The 18,568-nt window shown below is 44.6% G+C and overlaps 1 pseudogene; it reads left to right on the forward strand.

Annotated features, from left to right (window-relative positions):
• Positions 1–602: 602 nt before the first annotated feature.
• Positions 603–17,347, forward strand: Mospd3-ps1 (motile sperm domain containing 3, pseudogene 1; annotated as a pseudogene).
• Positions 17,348–18,568: the final 1,221 nt, after the last annotated feature.

Raw genomic sequence — 18,568 nt, forward strand, 5'->3', positions numbered from 1 at the left:
AGGTTAATAGAGCTTCTGTGCTGTAAATGGATAGTGAAGTGCATGGTATGGCTTCAAATAAGAATGGGTCTCTATGTTTCTAACAGTGTGTAAATAATCCCATGTCCTTAACGTTGACTTCTGCTACAAAGCCTAAAATCATTACCTTAGGCCCTTTAAGGAAAACTTGTCCATTCAATGACTACCTCTCTGTCAGATTCCTCTGAAGACGTTAATCAGTCAAACTGTCAGGGTAGAATACCAAAACACAAATACGTTCTTGTGCCCATTCGTAAAAACTGAATTTCCTGTTGGGTGGTGGTAGTTTACTCCTTTAATCCCAGCACTCGGGAGGCAGAGGGAGGCAGGTCTCTGCCAGTTCAAGGGCAGTCTAGTCTACAAAAAGATTTCCTGACAGCCAAGACTAACAGAGAAACTGTGTCTCAAGAAATAAACAACTGAAATTTCCCAGCTTGGTGTGGTGGCACATGGCTGTAATCAGCACTCAAGAGAATAAGACAGGGATATCATGAATTTAGATCTGATCTGACCTCAACCCCATTTCACAAAACTAACTTCCTAAATTCCTGTGAGTCGCTGCTCTGCAGGTCTGGAAGTGGACCATGGATGCCTTAGGTCCTGTTCCTCAATCCCTGTTCATCTGCTTTTACTTTTATGGGTGAGTTTAAACTCCTAAGACCTCCTTTTCACCCTCAATTGGTAATCTGTTCTATCTATCCCAACTACTCTGATTTCAGTGGCCTTCCCAGAAACCTTGCTCTGTGCTTCAGACCTCCTCCTCTTGACTGGCTTCTCCCTTCAGTGGCTACTGTCATCCTGATGCTGTTCATGTACCCCACATTTCTTAGCGACAGTCCGCACTATCCTCTAGAGCATGGAGGAATATCTCAGAAGTGCAGGCTGTGGCTCCCAGCAAGACTCGCTCAGTAAACCCCAGGGCTCCCTGAAACCCTGCCTGCCTGAGGAAGGGAAAGGGAACCTTATCTACTTTTCTTAGAGTTCATCACAGAGGCCCCATTTCCATCCCAAGCCCTCCTGGGAAGCCATATACTGATTGCTTTCCTAGGTCTGTGCTGCCAAAGCTGTCCGGGCCATCTACTCACCTTACACCCACCCCCAAACAGGAGGCTCCATGGTGCTTGTTTAGATGGACTTTGCCTTCTTACCAAGAGATCCTGTGAGGAGGAGGAGGATGCTAGGATGTGTCACCGAAGTCTCATGTTTTCTCTTACAGACTTTTTCCCATTTAGAGATGTAAACGAACAAAGTGACCTCAGACAGTATGGTGATGCACCCATGGAGGGCCAGGAGGTCAGAGGGTTCATCCAGCCTAGTGGTCAGCCCCAGCACAATCGATACACAACTGCTTTATGCAGCAACTTTCCCAGGCACTGGCCTTCCCTAAGTGCACAAAAGCTAAACATAAGCTTATCGGTGGGTGCCATGTTCGTTTTCAAATGTGTTTTATAATGCCTTCCCTTGCTGGGGCAAGCAGTCCTGGGAATTCCTCTGGTTGGAATGTATTAATATGAAAGGTCCCGAGATACAGCAAAGTGTATCGGTGCATGCCTGGAACCCTGATGGGAGAACCGAGGTGGGGGGATTATAGGTTTTGGGCCATCCTGGACTAAAAGCAAGTTCCAAGGCAGTCTGGGTTCATAGACCCTGCAGAAAAAGAAGAAAGAGTGGGGGAACCAAAAAAAACAAGACATGAACTTTGTTTTGAATGTTGTGTTAAAAGGACTTATATTGTCAGTGTCTATGTTCTCACAAGTCACCTTGGTGTGCGCAGGGTGCTGTCTGGGCTAGCACTCTTTTGAACGCAGTTGACCCTGAGTTTACACATTTTCCCTTGTTCCCACTGAGTTTTTTCTTTTTCGTCCGTAATTTCTCCTGGCTCTCAGCAACCAGGATGATCTCCAGAAGAACAAACATTTCAGAAAAGGCTGGCCCCAGCATCTCTGGCTACTAGGATGGGGATGAGGGAGCTCAGGCTGAATGAAGCTGCATGCAGAAGTCTGAATGCCAGGGCAGCAGCCTGCTGCTCCGTTCCAGGAAGGCACTGCGCATCCTAGGCAAAGGGCAGAACATCCCGCTGGCATTTCCAATAGCTCTTGAAAGGCAGCCCTCATCCATCCTCGTTCATGTCCAGCAGGGTTCAGCAGGAGCAGGCAGTGCACTTGTGTTTGGGGTTAATTGGCTCTTTGGTTTGAGGCTTTTATGTCGTTTCTCTCGAGATCCACCTCTTACTCTCCACACGTTGTCCTATTCGCTTGACTTCTAAAAAATGTTGGTCTCCAATTCCTGTGCCATCTTGGGATTTCAGTTTGTGTTTTCCCCTCCAGGGCTACCTGGTCACTTCAGCAGGGGACGCCTGAAGCCTCCATTCTCTCGGGGGTCTCCATTTTTGCATTCCTGGCCTAAAGCTAGCAAGTGACTCTCAATCCCATCCATGGGCTGCTTATTCATTCTAGCTTTTGTACTCTGCCACATTTCTTATCTCTAATATAACCTTTCCATGTAGGCATGGTCCAGAGTGCCTTTTTTCAATGTAATTTAAGGTGTAGTTGGGGGCTGGAGCTGAAAGCTGAAATGCAGAGGACCAGGGTCTAATACCTCAGGGCTGCTCACCACCTCCTCTAATTCCCACTCTCCCCTCTTCTGACCTCCACAGGTACTCGCATACGTACAGTGCACTGTACATATACCCAAGGACACAAAAACACATAAAATGTAAATAACACGTGTTTTCTTTTAAAGCATTTAAAGTTATAAATTATTTACACAAAACTAATTGTTTAAATGTCACTTTAGAATTTTTAACTAAATGTTATGACTTTTTATTAAAAAAAAGAAAAGGAAAGAAAAGGAAAGAAAAAATAAACCCCTTCACAGACTTGGGATCCAATGTCTGTAAATGAATGTAGAGAATTCATGTGATATTCTGTGTGTACTACCGCTAGGTCTCAGTAGTTACTCATATTTAAGAGAGAGTGGTACAGATTATTAATACTTCAGGCTATTGCTCAACCCTTGTATGAAACTGCTCCAAAGCCATGCCTATTCCTGGAAGTCTCTGGAGCTCCCCATCAAAACACAAAAGAGAATCCAGGAAAGATCAGCTCAGTGCTGTAGGGAGTAATGACTGGATACACAAGAATCTGTTACTCTCATGTCATCTGAGAGGAAGGGCTTGACAGGTTGACAGGTTTGTAATTTGTCCTCTAGCTAAGATACTCTTCCTTACTGCTAGAGTAGCCTATTCCTCTGATGGTGACTTCCCCTGAAGTTTTATGTTTGGATGTAGCCTTCTTTTGTGTTACTCTTTGGGAACAAGGGAGATGGGGGAGCTGTAGGGACTTGAAGGTGTTCAGTATGAAAATGATATTTAGGATCCGGGTCATGGTGTGCCTGCATGAAGCATGGAATCCCAGTGAATGCATGTATTATGTGTTCGTTTATGGAATGCAGGCCAGAGACAGCCTAAGATCTGAACTCTTTCCCAGGTCTAAGAGCAGTTATCATGTTGAGAATATTTGAGTTAAACTTGGGAAAAGTGTGTGGGATTCATTCTCCGAAGATCTGACTGATGGCTGGATTCTTGGGACTCATGAATTAAAATTTTGTCTTTCAATTTTTTTTTTCTTTTTAAGTGAAGCTGGAGAGATAACCCAGAAAGATAAATGTCACATCTTCTTTCTTTTTGGAGGCTCCTAGCTCCAAATCTTCAGATGTGAATGTATAGCATCTAGTAACTACAGGAATCAGAGATGTTAAAATGGAACCATTGTCAGGATACAGGGCTTGGGGAGCAATAGAGAGGGAAATAGCAGGGGACAACAAGTCTAATCAAGGAAATAGGAAAAGGGGGGACTTCTTGGGGGGTAAATATAGAAAAAGGGGGAGATTAAAAGGGAATAGCAAGGGGTTGGGGATTTAGCTCAGTGGTAGAGCGCTTGCCTAGCAAACGCAATGCCCTGGGTTTGGTCCCCAGCTCCGAGAAAAAAAAAAAAAAAGGGAATAGCAAGACACACGTGATCTGATAGAGCAATGGGAAGAGAGGGGTTCTCTAGGGAAGGGTGAAGAATGTGAGTAAAGGAGAAGAAACAATAAGAATGTCTGAAAAGCCACAAGGAGTTGTACTGTTAACTATTTACAAAATAAACCCTATAACACACATAGCTTCATGTATAAATATACATAGAATTTTAATGAACATTTCTCATCTGGGCTGATGGTACTCCCTCCAACAGCCAAAGACTACCTAACAAAAACCCCAATATCACATACAAGAAGCCCTCTTTTGAGTTGTTGGCTACAACTATCCAAGAGACTCCCAAACTACAGCCTACTGCTGTGGTCCCTGGTTACCCCTACCCCCACTCCAGAGGTGGAAGTTCTCATGGCTGAAGATATCATGTACTTTAGAAACAGGGCACACAGACCTCTGAACCAGAACGAATCTCAGTGCCCCCTTCCCTGAGGACTAGCTTTCATTGGACAAGAAGGCATCATGCAAGTTTCCAAAGGCACCTACGAACTCCATCAACAGCCAGCATGGTATGATGACGCCAGGGATGCAGTAGTGGCACCCATGCCTTACAGGTCACCAACAGCTCTCTATTGGACTTAAGACCCACTCAGTGAGAGGAATGACATTACTGGGTTGGAAACCTTAGCTAAGTATTCAGTGGGAGTGAAGTCCTGGTTACCGGAAGATAAACCACCATATCTCTAATGACCATCTATAAACATTTGCTCTTGTACCTACAGATAAGTGTAGTCTTCTCCTCACCCTTCATAAATAAAACTTCTCTTTGCAGTAGACAACTACAGAAAACCACAAACTGGTCAAAATCTAGAGTTGTGAGAGGGCAGAGGAAGTCCTCCGTTCTCCAGGTCACCCAGCCTTTTGGTGCACGCTTCCTGCAACACTACAACAAACAAATACATGACGGAGAGATGGGAAAGATAGCAACCCGGAACAGTGGACAGAGGCAGACCTAGAGATGGTAGAGAATTCAATGGTGGTGATGTTAGTGGCCTGCTCTGCCACCTGTGGCCACAGTGATGTCCAGATCCATGCTGCTGCTGAGGACCATGCCTGGGTCCATAGGCTAACACAGTCAGGCTCTGTGTTGGTGTCCCTATCCTGTGTTACCACCAAAGGCCACACAATGTCTGTGGTATGTGCTGCAGCTTGAAACCACATTGATTGATGTCTGTGGACCAGGCCGCCACTGAGGCCATGGTGATGTCTGTGGACCAGGCCGCCACTGAGGCCATGGTGATGTCTGTGGACCAGGCCGCCACTGAGGCCATGGTGATGTCTGTGGTCTGGGCTGCCTGTGAACCTACTGCAGCTGGGGTCCGTGTTTCTGGTCTGTGCTGTCACCAGAAACCATACGGAAGCTCATGATCCATGCTGCCATTGACTATAAACAACAGGAAGCTATTTGTACAGTGGTACCAATGATTGAAGACACATAATTGAGGAAGAGGGACATGGAAGACTTCTGTGACAACCCCTACTCCCACCCCAAACCCCAACCCACCCACCCACCCCCGCAAAGCCATCTAAACAGGAAACCATTGAAGAGAAGTCTTTAAGAGTCTGATGAGGATGCTGAAACTAGCTGTCCACAATTGATGACTTTTGTGGGGTGGGGGGTAGCATCTATTTCAGAAGCAGGTCACTAAGAGTATATAGATAACACAAATTGGACTTTTTAAAATTTAGTATTTTTATTTTCTTTTGGGGAGAGCTCATAAGGGTGGGGGCAAACATGGAAGGACTGGGCAATACATGATGCGAAGCTTCCAAAGATTCAGTAAAAACTATGTTGAAAAATGCAGACCTATGAAGCACAGCCCCAGTGGGTGTATCTGTAAGATGCTTCCACTCCTAGGGTTCAGGGAACACTGCAGAAGAGAGGGTGTAAAGATTCTACGAGCCAGAGGGTCGGGGAGTGTGCTGTCTCTCCGTGATGTCAGAAGCTGCACTCGTACAGTCTCATCAACACGACTGCCTAAAATGTGAGCTGAACAAGAAGACAGCAACGAAGATGCCAAAGAGGACAGCCTCAACCACTCGCAAAACTACAGGCAACTGAGGAAAGTTAGGGAGGGAAGAGGTGGCCTTCCCTAGAGGGGGAAGAGCACACCAACTAGTCCAGTACCAGACAGTCAGCCCTGAAAATGGATAGCATTATATGGCCTGTGAACAGGTTATATTTAGGAATAGACACACACGCACGCACGCACGCACGCAATAACATTTTAAAAAGTGGCCATGAATTTGAAGGAAAGTGGGGAAGGGTAGATGGGACAGTTTGGAGGGAGGAAAGGAAAGAAAAGGGGAAAATGTAATTAAATTATAATCTCAAAAAAGATTTTAAAAAAATAAAGGAGCTAGGGAGATAGCTTGGTGGCTAAGAGCACTAGCTATTCGTCCAGGGGCCTCAGTTCCCAGCATCCACATGGTGGCTCACAACCATCTGTAACTCCAGCTCTCAAGGATCTGACACTACCAAGCATGCGTATGGTGTAAAAACACACATGCAGGCAAAGCATCCATACACATAAAATAATTTTTAAAAATGCGTCCATTATACCTTGATCTAGAAATTCTAGCTAATGCAGTAAGATAAGAAAAAGGAAAGGTATATTTACTAGAAAAGAAGAAACAAATATTTTTTCACAGGTGATATAATTGTGTGGTTATTTCTTCCTAATTGAAACATTTACTCCTTGGGAGGAAGGAGGCTAAGATTCAGAAGGTCCAGAAAATCCTGAGTCTTCCTGAGATGCTCTGCCAAAGCCTGACAGGTACAGATGCGATGCTCGCAACCAGCCATCGGACCGAGCACAGGGACCCCACTGGAGGGGTTAAGAGAGGGACTGAAGGAGCTGAAGGGGTTTGCAACCCCATAGGAAGAATAACAATACCAACCAACCAGATACCCCAGAGCTCCCAAGGACTAAACCACCAACCAAAGAGTAAACATAGGGAGACAATTAAATCCCTCCATGCTGCATACGTAGCAGAGGATGGCCTTATCTGGCATCAATGGGAGGGGAGGCCCATTGGTCTTGTGAAGGATCAATGCTCCACTATAGGGCAATGCTAGGGTGGTGAGGTGGAGTGGGTGGGTGAGGGAGCACCCTCACAGAAGCAGGGAGGGAGTGAAGAAGGACTAAGGTGTTTGTGAAGGGGAAACCGGGAAGGGGGGATAACATTTGATATGTAAATGAATAAAATAACAAATAAAAAATTTTTTAAAATAAAGTACAGATTCATACCAAAAAAAAAAAAAGATTCTCCAAAGGTTGTATATGCAGTAAACAGTTAGGGAGACATAATGTTCGTTGTTGGAGCTGCTATCCAGGGAACTCTAGAGATGCAGCTTCATTACCTGTGCTGGGGGTGAAGTTTGTGGATGATGCAGCTACCCCAAAAGTCACACATGTTCCTTTAGGTAGCCCTAATAAACTCAGTGACTCATCAAGCTAGACTTCTAGTAGACTTGTTCCCTTAGTCTGAGGCTGGTGTTCTGGGGTGAATAGACATCAGTTCATGTCCCACCCAGAAAAATCACACAATACAACCTGTGGAGATTAAAGGAATCGACTACACAAAATCCTGGAAAGATATGTGATGCTAGTAAGGTTGCCGGACAGACCGTTAACTTCTGAGGGTCAGTCTCTTCCACACCACCAAGGAACAAGCGGGATCTGAAGTTTAAGGGCATTGATATTTACACCAGGATTCCTTAAAATGAAATAGGTGTAAATCTAAATACGTACTAGAGCCATATGAGAAAAGCTACAAAACATTGACTAACAAGGGAAGCAAATTAAATGGAGACATATTGTGTGTTCATGGATGAGAAGACTCAGCATTATCAAGACATTAGTTCTTCCCAAATTACTGTAGCTACAGGCTCAATGCAAGCCATATCCAGTTCCCCAGAAAGCTGTTTTGTAGGTATTAACAAGTGAATCCCACCAGTTCAGGTGAGAGAGGCAAAGTACTAGAGTAAGCAAAACAGTGTTGAAGAGACAGAGCCACACTGAAGAATTGCCCAACATCAAGACTCAACTGTAAAGCCACAATGACAAAGTGAGTACAACGTCAGTCCAAGAGCGCGCAAAGACAGCCAAGTTCTGAGCTACGAGACGGACCCAAATAAGCATTGCGAGCTGGCCAATAGCAAAGGAACAAAGTCTATAAAAACACACACATCGATGATAGCCTTCCTAAGAACAACTGGACGGAAACAACCAAACATTCACATGCGAAAAACAAAACAACACAAACAAAAATAAAATAGACTATATCTGTCACAAAACTCAACTTGTACAACTAAATCTAAAACACAATGTGAAATACCCAGAAGAAAAAAATAGATGACCTGGATTTGCCAATGACTTTTTCATTTATTTAATATTTATTCCAGCATGTGCTATGTACACCCACACACACACACACACACACACACACACACACACACACGTGCATGCCATGACCAGCTATTTGGGTCCCTGAACGTGAACGGAGGCTGTCAGGCTAGAAACCAAGCACATTTACCCAATAAGCCATCTCAATGGCTTGCTAAATGTGACACAAATCAGACATGACCTTTAGGTCTTAAATGTCCTCCAAAGTCCATGTGTTATATTCTTGCTCCTATGAAGTGCTCTTAGGAGTTTGTGGAACTACATGGTCCTAATGAAAGGCCTTCACTGCGTTAGGGGTGTCCCTTTGAAGAAGACCTCTAGTTCCTTTCCCTTCCTCCATGTCTCCTGGTTTACTATGAGGAATCAGGTGAACAGCTCTCCTGGGCTATCCACCCCCATTATAATGTATTGCTCCTTCCCAATTCCAAAAGCAACAGGGTAAAAAAGGGGAGCTGGAAACTCCGAAATAGACGGCTAAAATGGACTGTCTCTAAAAGTTGACCATATCAAGTGTTGTCATAGTGATAGGAAGCTGAGTAGCGCGTGACCCATGAAAGATTTGAGCGGCTGCAATTAAGTCTCTGCTCTGCAGAAGCCATGGTTGAGAGAATAAACAGGCAAACCACAAACTAAGAAGATGTTTTCCAAGAATCTTTATCCATACTATGTAAAGTAATAGTCAGCAATAGGAAAAGAAACAAGTCAGAAAGTGGGCTCAGGGTCTGCAGAGTTCAAATGGTTAAGAATGATTGTTGTTCTTATGGAGGGCCTGAGTTGAGCTCCCAGCACCCACCATTAAGGAACTCACAACCCAGAGACTCTAACACTCTCTTCTGGCCTCTAAATACACACATACACAGTGCACATGCTCTCTCTCTCTCTCTCTCTCTCTCTCTCTCTCTCTCTCTCTCTCTCTCTCAAAATAAAACATGGACCCAATATTAAGAGGATCCTCAGCAAAGGAGAGTTACAGGTGGCAAACGAACATATGGAAGTCTGCTCTACATTAGATGCTGTCTGGGAAATGCAAATCCCTACTATGTACTTGCCACAGAACACTACACATGCCTGGAACTGCCACGAGTTGGAAGCGACCAGGGATTTTGTTCCTTGCTGGTGGAACTGTAAGGTAGCTCAACCATACTGGAAGACACGTTGGCTGTTTCTTAGAAAATAAAACATTCCACTACCAAGCAATCCGGCAATGACACTTCCTAATACTTACCCAATGGAACTGGAAAAGAAAAAGTGAGTTTGGCCACACAAACACCTGCATGTAGATGTTTACAGTGGCTTTATTCATAATTGCCAAAATTTGAAGGAGGCAACCAAGATACCCATCAACAAGTCAACTGGTAAATAAACAACAACCTAGTCAGAGTGGAGAATCATTCCACACTGAGCTGAAGCGAATCATCTCCCGAGGACAGGGCTCTAGACCTGGCCACAAGTTGACTGAAGGGAACTGACCATAAGCTTTGGATTCCAAGGCTCTCTTTTCCTCCTGAGCTCCACCTTCTAATGTCCAATTTCCCAGAGCCTGCATGGGCCGTGGGATGCCCCTCCTTGCTCAGGACCCATTATCAGGGTGCTGAACTTTCCCCAGATCTAGCACTCAGGGCTTATCGAAGGAGTGGTCCCTGGAGCTGCCAACCCTCTACAACCACATGGGACCTGTGCTCTGCTTCCAAGTCCTGTGTACAACACCTGCCAAGCGTACGGTATTTGATATAGAAGGTTATGTGAAGCCTCAGTCTTACATTGACATAAGATTTGACATTTGACCCCCATCCCTAACCACAGTGATGTCCAGATCTGACTCTGCATTGAGCTGTTTGAGGAGGCAGGGTAAGGGATTAGTAGTCAGATAAAAAGACATCATGTCTGTTCTTTGGGCTCCAGAGTACCCATTTGAGCTTCGTAGACATTCTGAGGCAAACCCAGGCCCTTCAGTGTGAGAACAGGACGAACTCTAAATAGACACCTCCAGGAATGCTCATACACCCTCACCCTGCCCAGGGCAGTGGCCATCAGCCCCTACCTGCTCTTCTTGCTAACCGGCATGGTCCCTGAGGCCTTGCTCTTACTGCCACAGCAGGACTACTCAGTAGCCAGCTGCCTCAAGTTTTGCACTGGGACAGAAACTGGTGACAGCTTAGATCTTAGGCTTCCTCACCATGGTAAATGTGAGCTCTCAGCTGAACTCACTCTACCCTCCCCTTCCATGCAGTGATGCAATCACTGTGGTACTAACCCTTGCCCCGTCTCCCTTCTTTTCTCTTCCTCTCCCTCCTCTTCCTCTTCTTCCTCTTCCTCCTCCTCCTCCTCCTTCTTTTTCTTGCCCATCCTTTCACTGTCAGCCCCTATCCCAAATGCCCAGGGATCTGTACTCATTTTCCAAGTTGAATAAAATAGTTAAAATTAAAAAGAAAGAAATGAACTATCAAACCATGGAAAGAGATAATAAAGCAAAATAAATGCATCCACTGGATGGAGCAACATAGGATTGGAAGGATGATGACATTCTGAAAAAGGCAGAATTATGATGGTGGGGGAAGAGGCTAATGGGTTCCAGGAGTTAAGAGAGAGAAAGTTAAGTTAGAGTTGAAACTGTTTTGTGAGATTCAGTAATGATGAATCATTCACTTGTCCAAGCCCACAGGACACTGGCCACCAAGTGCTGACAGTAATATGACCTATGAACTTCAGAAGTAAATGTACCAATAGACTCATTGCCTAGTAGTGGTGGTGGTGGTGGTGGTGGTGGTGGTGGTGGTGGTGGTGGTGTGTGTGTGTGTGTGTGTGTGTGTGTGTGTGTGTGTGTGTGTGTGTGAAGAGAGAGAGAGAGAGAGAGAGAGAGAGAGAGAGAGAGAGAGAGAGAGAGAGAGAGAAAGAGAGAGAGAGATCTATACCTACCTCTGAAGTTGGCCTCGAATCTAAAACTTCTCTCTCTAAGATCTGCCTGCCTCTGCTCTCCCTCCCTTTTTCAAGTCATGATTCATGGTTCGTTCATTACCAGTGCTGTTTTGTGGAGAAATAGACTTTCTTCTTTTCCAAACAGTCAATGTTTTGTTTGTTTGTTTGTTTGTTTGGGGCTGGAGAGATGGTTCAATGGCTAAAAGTACTCCTTGTCTACACAGCAGCTTACAAGTGTCCATAGCTCTAGTTCCAGTGGACCGGATGCCCTTTTCTGACCTCCTCAGGCACTAGGCACTCACATGGGGTAGAGACATACATGCAAGCAAAACACTCATAAAATAAATTAAATAAATCTACTAAAAGTTAAGAAGCTAATTTAAAAGCTTTATTTCTTAAACGCCTTTGTTGCTACATCTAAAAGGCTTGGGGTTTTTTTCTGTTTAGCCACAGCTAAGACTCTGGTATGGTATACATAGCATGAAATAATTAGGCCACAGCATTCTTTTTGAGATTTTATGTATTTTTTATTTTATGTATAATACAAGTGTTTGCCTGAATGTGTACCTATGTAACATGTACATGCAATTCCCATAGAGCCCAGACGAGGGTAGAAGATTCCCCTGGAACTAGAGTTACAGAAGGTTGTGAGTGCTGGGGATTGAACTTGGGTCCTCTGGAAGAGCAGCAAGTGCTCTTAACCACTGAGCCATCTCTCCAGCTTCTAAAAAGATTTTTTTTTCATACAATACATTTTGATCATATTCTCCCCTCACTGAACTCCTCTCAAATCCTCCCCACCTCCCTGTCCACCCAACTTCATGTTCTTTCTCTATTCAAGGAAAGAAAACAAAAGAAAAGAGAAACAACAACAACAATGAAAAAAAACCCAACGAACCAAAAAGAAAAGGAAATTAATAAAACAAAATATAAAAACAGAACAAAAAGTTCATCACACACACACACACACACACACACACACACACACGCACACATATGTTAGGGTTCAGGAATTGCCTCACAAATCACCCAAATGCTGATCTCGGTCAGACAGGGAGAGTGTATTGACCATACACCCCAGGACTGATCGACCAGGGCCAAGATCCAGATTCAGGAACTGAACCATGCATGACTCTGAGTTAAGATCCTACAGAGTTTTTAAGCCTAAAGTTCACAAACATCTGTGCCAAATTATTTTATCAATCAGGATTTAGGGATAGGGGATTTCCTTAGGAACATGTCTTTGTTGTACACTTACCCTGCTCCCATTGGTTAGGGTATTCAATGGTAGCAGGAGACTTGCCTTGTCTAATATTCTTGTCTACCAGGATGGGACTAGTCTGGCATTCATGTCTTAACTTGCCAACCAGGATGTCAGTTACCCATATACATGACTTTCTTTACCAAGTAGAATGTCAGTTCCCAGGGAACTACTACTCCAAATGGAAGTCCTATTCCACATAGTTTTTCTCTTATGTTAGGATCCATCCCTGGGGCAGCTTATACCACAAAAGCTTATACACAGGTGCAGGAAGTGCTCTTGGGTGGTTGTTTCGGTTCCAAGCTTATTGTGGGTAACTACACAAAGCAGTTCTACTGACTTCTGTCATGATTGGTTCCCAAGGGCACAGGACATAACAGACTATGTAATCAATCTTGGCATTAGGAAGCTTCCTAGTAACACAGAAACATATGAGAAAGTTTCCTTATAATGGCAGGCTGGCCAGCTAACTGTTACCTAGGCCTTAACATTTTACCTAGGCCTCAGCATCTTACCTAGGCCTTAATATTTTGCCTAGGCCCTAACAACACAGACATAAACATGGAGTCTGTTTTGCACTAGCCAACCAACCACTCCTGGGCCTGCAGCCTGCCCTGAAGTATGGTTATATATCTAGTGTCACTCCACTGAGGGAAAACTGATTTTCTCTTCTCCATCAGGTATCAATTGCAAATATAGGGTGGGACTATATCTCGGTTAGTAGTGGGACTGCTCAGTGCTGGAATTATGTCTGGCTTGGACCATGCAGGTCCTGTTTGCATTGCCATCATCATTGTGAGTTCCGACGTGAGTCAGTTCTGCTGTGTCTGGAAGAGGCTGTTTCCCCCGAGTCATCCACCACCTCTGGCCCTTACAGTCTTTCAGAGTCCTTTCCCCACAGACCGTGAGCCTTGAGGAGTGGGGCTCAAGCACTCCATTTAGGGCTGAATGTCCCAAAGTCTCTCGCCTTCACCACATCATTGAAACTTTTGAAATTAGAATTATACTTTTTTATTTCTTTTCCTGGCCGGAAAGAAAAATAGAACTAGGAATGAGAGAACAGAGAAGAAGTTAGAATCCTGAAAACTTCGTGGTATAAGAGAAAGAATTCTTTTCCAATCCCTGCCCATCTTAGCATCCCAAATAGCTAAGAACTTACCCTGAGAAAACCCATGTAGTTAAGGGTCTGTTAGACAAGCGCAGCCCCCGGCTCCTTTTCTAGGGATGCTAATCCCGTTCCTGAGCACAGACTCCTCGTGATTTATCACTTTCCAGGGATCCTGTCCCATTATACCAGGGCATCGAGGCTTCTGCCTGTGGGTTTAGAAGGATGAAAATACTCTGACCACAGCAGTGGCTACTTGCTTGACCTCTGTGAGGCCGGATTTTTCTGAAATCCAAAGTGGATGTAAGGGTAACACTGTTGTCCACCTCTGAGGATCACTGAAGATGTTCTAAGTCCATATTCAGCCATCAGTGAACAGCAGACTGGGACTACTAGATGGGTCTCTTGACACTTAAACCAATGTTCTTGTCTCCTAAAGTCAAACCAACCTCTAGTGAGTAGCTTAGAAAGTAAATCTGAATAACGTCAGAAATCAAACTTTCCCTCAAATTACAGAACTCCCTTGGGGAGTAAAATCCCTAGACTTGGGCCTGGGTTGGCCATCTGTGCAGGCAACCGAAAGTGTTGATGGTATGTTTAAATACTTTGTTGTCTTCTGAGATGATGGGCATGACATATGGATCAGTCAACCCAGAGAGGACAATCCTTGCTACAGAGCTGTGCATACCCCACACAGAGGAGGAGCCCCCAGTCAACTTCTGGGGGCTGCTTTCATTTTCTCAGAAAGCCTCTCAGGTTAAACAGGGGCAGGAGCAAGGGATGGGGTAGGCCGATCTGTCTTCCCAGGGATGTCTTACTATCTTTCCGTTCTGTTGCATAAAGTCTGAGCTCCTTGTCCTCCGAGGCCTTGCAAGGTCATGCTTTAAGCAGGACTTTTAATCAAGTTGTTAGGAGTGTGAGGACACAGACACCTGCCTGGAGGAGACAGACAGACAGGTGGATGTGCTCGTGCACACACACAAAGACTCACATACTGCGTCTTTTCCCTCAGCAATACAGATTCAAAGATCTGCAGGGGGGGTTGGGGTTTAGCTCAGTGGTAGAGCGCTTGCCTAGGAAGCGCAAGGCCCTGGGTTCGGTCCCCAGCTCCGAAAAAAAAGAACCAAAAAAAAAAAAAAAAAAAAAGATCTGCAGGGTTTCCTGGTACTAGTTCTCCATCTCACATGTGCTCACTTCATTTACAACACCTTCCAAAGGAAGGAACGAAGCCTAATGAATAGTTAAAGGCGTGATTAGAGATAGGTGCCTGGCCTTGTTTCTCTCCTAAACTGATTGATGTATGCCTTGTTGTGATTTTTTTTTTAAGGACACAAAACTACTTATTTATGTGTGAAAAGGACATTGAATTAATCCTGAAGATCCCAGCAGCCTTTAAAGATCTGAATCATATGTTGGGCTCGTTTAAAACTTGCATTGGAAATTAAGGCAGAATAAAGCCCTTTAATTTGAAAAGTGCATCCACAGTGGCTGTCCCTAGGATGTCTGCAGGGTCATTATTCAGAAAGGTTAAGGAGGGACTTTATTTTTTTTTTTATATTCACCATGTATTTCCCAGTTACAGCTCACCATGGTGCATTTCAACTTATAAAGGGAAGGAGATAAAAAGAGGGGGAGGGGAGCTCTTGCTTCACTTCCCACTTAATTTCCTCGCCTCCACGCCAGTCCCAGCTTAATGAATGTAATTGCTACCTTTGATGAAAATACTATTATCAAGATCACACATTACATTGGAAAACAGTTTTTCTTTAAACACAGCTACTGCAGTCTCTAATTATGCATGTAACAAGTGTCTCCTGAACAAAAGATCATGTTGTGTACAATTGCTAGGAATTGGAGCAAGGCGAATTTGAACAAAGGACAGATTAGATTTGCTCCCTGCTCCACAAAGCCCATCCCTCTGATTAATTTCCTGCAAAACCTAAAACAATTCTCTTAAAAGGCACTCACCCCCTCTCTCCAGAATGATCCATATGCCATTTGGGTCTTTCTATAGGATGATAATGGCCCCAGATTTGAACCCACATTAGAAAATAAGAAAAGGCTTTTATGAACTTCCTCTTTCATATGCTAATGAGCCCAAGCTCTTGAGGGATAATGAGCCCCCCACCCAAAAGTGACTTTTTCAGTGGCCATAAAAGAGCTCACTGGTAGGGGAAGGTCTACATTGAACATATCCAAACCAATTATTTTATTAGTTTTAAGAAATGAAACATCTTTACAAAAATACTCTGTGCCTGGTGAGACTGACCGCCGCTTTAGAGAGGCAGCCTTTGAGGGAAGACACCTTCTTCACTCATGAACAGCATACTTAAGGTTTTAGGAGACTTCGGGTTTTAACCGGCGCCTGCGTTGGATGAACAATGGGACAGATTGAACAAGTTCTTCCCCGTCTCTCTCTTTTTTTTTTCCCTTATCAATTGTGAGAACCAGGCAATGCCACAGTGGGTAACACCAGGAAGCAGTGTTATCCACACCCAGAAGAAAAAAGCCAAGTTAGTGTCTGTTTAGGCCTGGCTAAGAAATGTCTTCCTCAGAAGACCAATGTCAAGGCCTGGCCCCCAGCAGTAACTGGATCCTGAGGACACTGACCTAATAGATGAATGTTCTCACTGGGATGTGGGATCTAGCTGGAGGGAGTGCATCACTGAGGGCCTGGCTGACTTCTTTGTGTCTCAGTCCAGTACCAGATTAGCTTCCTATAAGCAGTTCTCCTTCTCTGTGCCCTCCCACCATGATGCCTAGCCTGACCTTAGGCCCGGAGACATGGAGCCAAGTGACTACAGATTAATCTCTCCCAGACAGTGATCTAAAATGAAGCCTGCCTACTTTTAAGTTGTTTCTCTCAAGTATTTGCCACAGCGACAAAAAGCTAAGACATTGTCTAAAATATCTGATGTAAGTGTGAGGTCCTACAAGCAGATGGCCTGGGACCACATCTCTACTCACAACGGTGTGCCCTGGAATAGAGAGTCCTCCCATGTCTTCATTTCTTCAACTTTAAAATGAGAATAAAATTAACAGGGTAGTAAGACAAAACAAAAAGTGAGACTTGTAAGATGTGCACAGAGCCTGCATGGGAAAGTGCTTATGCCAAGTTGTACTTAATAACTGGAAGATGGCTGGATGCTGAGTGACAGTATCTTTCCAAAGTGCCACCTTCCACCACTCTGATTCCTGGGGAGAGGGCCTGGAGCTGTGTTCGCTCCCTCTGTCCTTCCAGGAACTCAGCTTAAGGAGGTTCCCAAGGGTCTGAGTTTTTCTCCACAGTGAGCCACTGTGCTGCACGCGGCTGCTTCTCTTTCTGGGCTTGTGTCTCTAGAACCGGCCCAGAAAAACCCAACAGGAACCATGGAGAAGAAAGCAGCCCCACCCTGCTCCCTAATAAAAGGAGGAGGATCAGACACTTAAAAAGAGGCTCTGTTCCTCCCAGCACCACCTTGATCTCACACCTCCTTACTACTGTGTCCTTCAGATGTTTTCCTTAGGGCAGTGAGAGTCATCACAATGACATTGGGCTGCACAGTGTCTATGTAAGTGTCATCCGCAAAAACCTTCCCCCCGACAGACATTCCCGGCCTCCCTGACCCAGCCCATCTCATATCAGCATCCTTATTTCTGTCTCACTAATTGTCAGATGCAATTGTGAAGCCTGTGTCTGCCGAATATAAACTGTATCTCCAAATTGTGTACCCTGCAGGATGCCACTCAGTCGTAAGCGTGATTCGGGAAGACGATAGGAATTTTGGGAAAGCCCTTAGCAGATGAGAAAATGACCATTCTTCAGTCTAAAGGAGAAAAGAATGGGAGGGTGTAATACTAAGACACTCAAGTGATCTCAGGGCTGTGGACTAAGTTTGGGGACACTACATGATGTGCCCAGATAATTTTATCAAAATGATACTCTCTAAGACCATGCTGTGAAAATCGGCCATGAAGATCGACCTACAGAGTAGGCTATCATGCAATTTGGTGCTGAAAATCCTGTCTGTATATCCAAGACACATTTGCTTCATTCCTAGCTTAGCCTATGATACTGGATGAAACTGTAGCCTGAACTCAACAATGAGATAAATGTAGTTTCCTACGTAAGATATGGTTTAAATTTTGAGATAATTCTTTATCATTTTTCAACTGTCCTCACACTTACTGGGAAAGAGGGTCCTTGATTAAGTGTATCTACATACGGTGGAGGTATTTCCAGCAGTGTCATTCTAAGACGACAAGGATCTGGGGTACCCCAGGGGATACCTTTAGATCCTGGGGAGACGATGTATATAATGTATATGTTATCATATAAAAAGCTACAGAACCTCGTTAGTCTGGACAGTGTGAATAGAACACACACACACACACACACACACACAGAGAGAGAGAGAGAGAGAGAGAGAGAGAGAGAGAGAGGTTGCAGGTAGGAGCAGTCAGGTCTGCATTTATCCTGCTCGGGAGGGTTTACCCATCTCGAGCCCTCCCATAGATTAGACACCTGGATCTTAGGACTTACAGACACAGAGAAAGGGCTACAACAATTTACACCAAAGCATTGGGCTGCATGTGTGTAGTGAGATGAACAGAAAGAAAGTTGAGGAGACGGGCCTGAAACAGCCTCTTACACATCACAGAATCAGAAGATTAAGTGGTATGAATGCAAGCATTGTTCTCAGCTGTGTCGCTCATAACCTGTCATCCTCAGCTCCACAAGTAATGGACAGAAAGCCATGTAGGGCTCAGCAGGGACCCTGGAAGTGGTCAGTCTGCACTGTAACAATTCTGTTCTCATTTTCTTCTGCTCACTGGCCAGCGCTTCT

Source organism: Rattus norvegicus, chromosome 1, assembly GCF_021556685.1.
Source record: "Rattus norvegicus strain SHRSP/BbbUtx chromosome 1, alternate assembly SHRSP_T2T, whole genome shotgun sequence".
Classification (NCBI taxonomy): domain Eukaryota; kingdom Metazoa; phylum Chordata; class Mammalia; order Rodentia; family Muridae; genus Rattus; species Rattus norvegicus.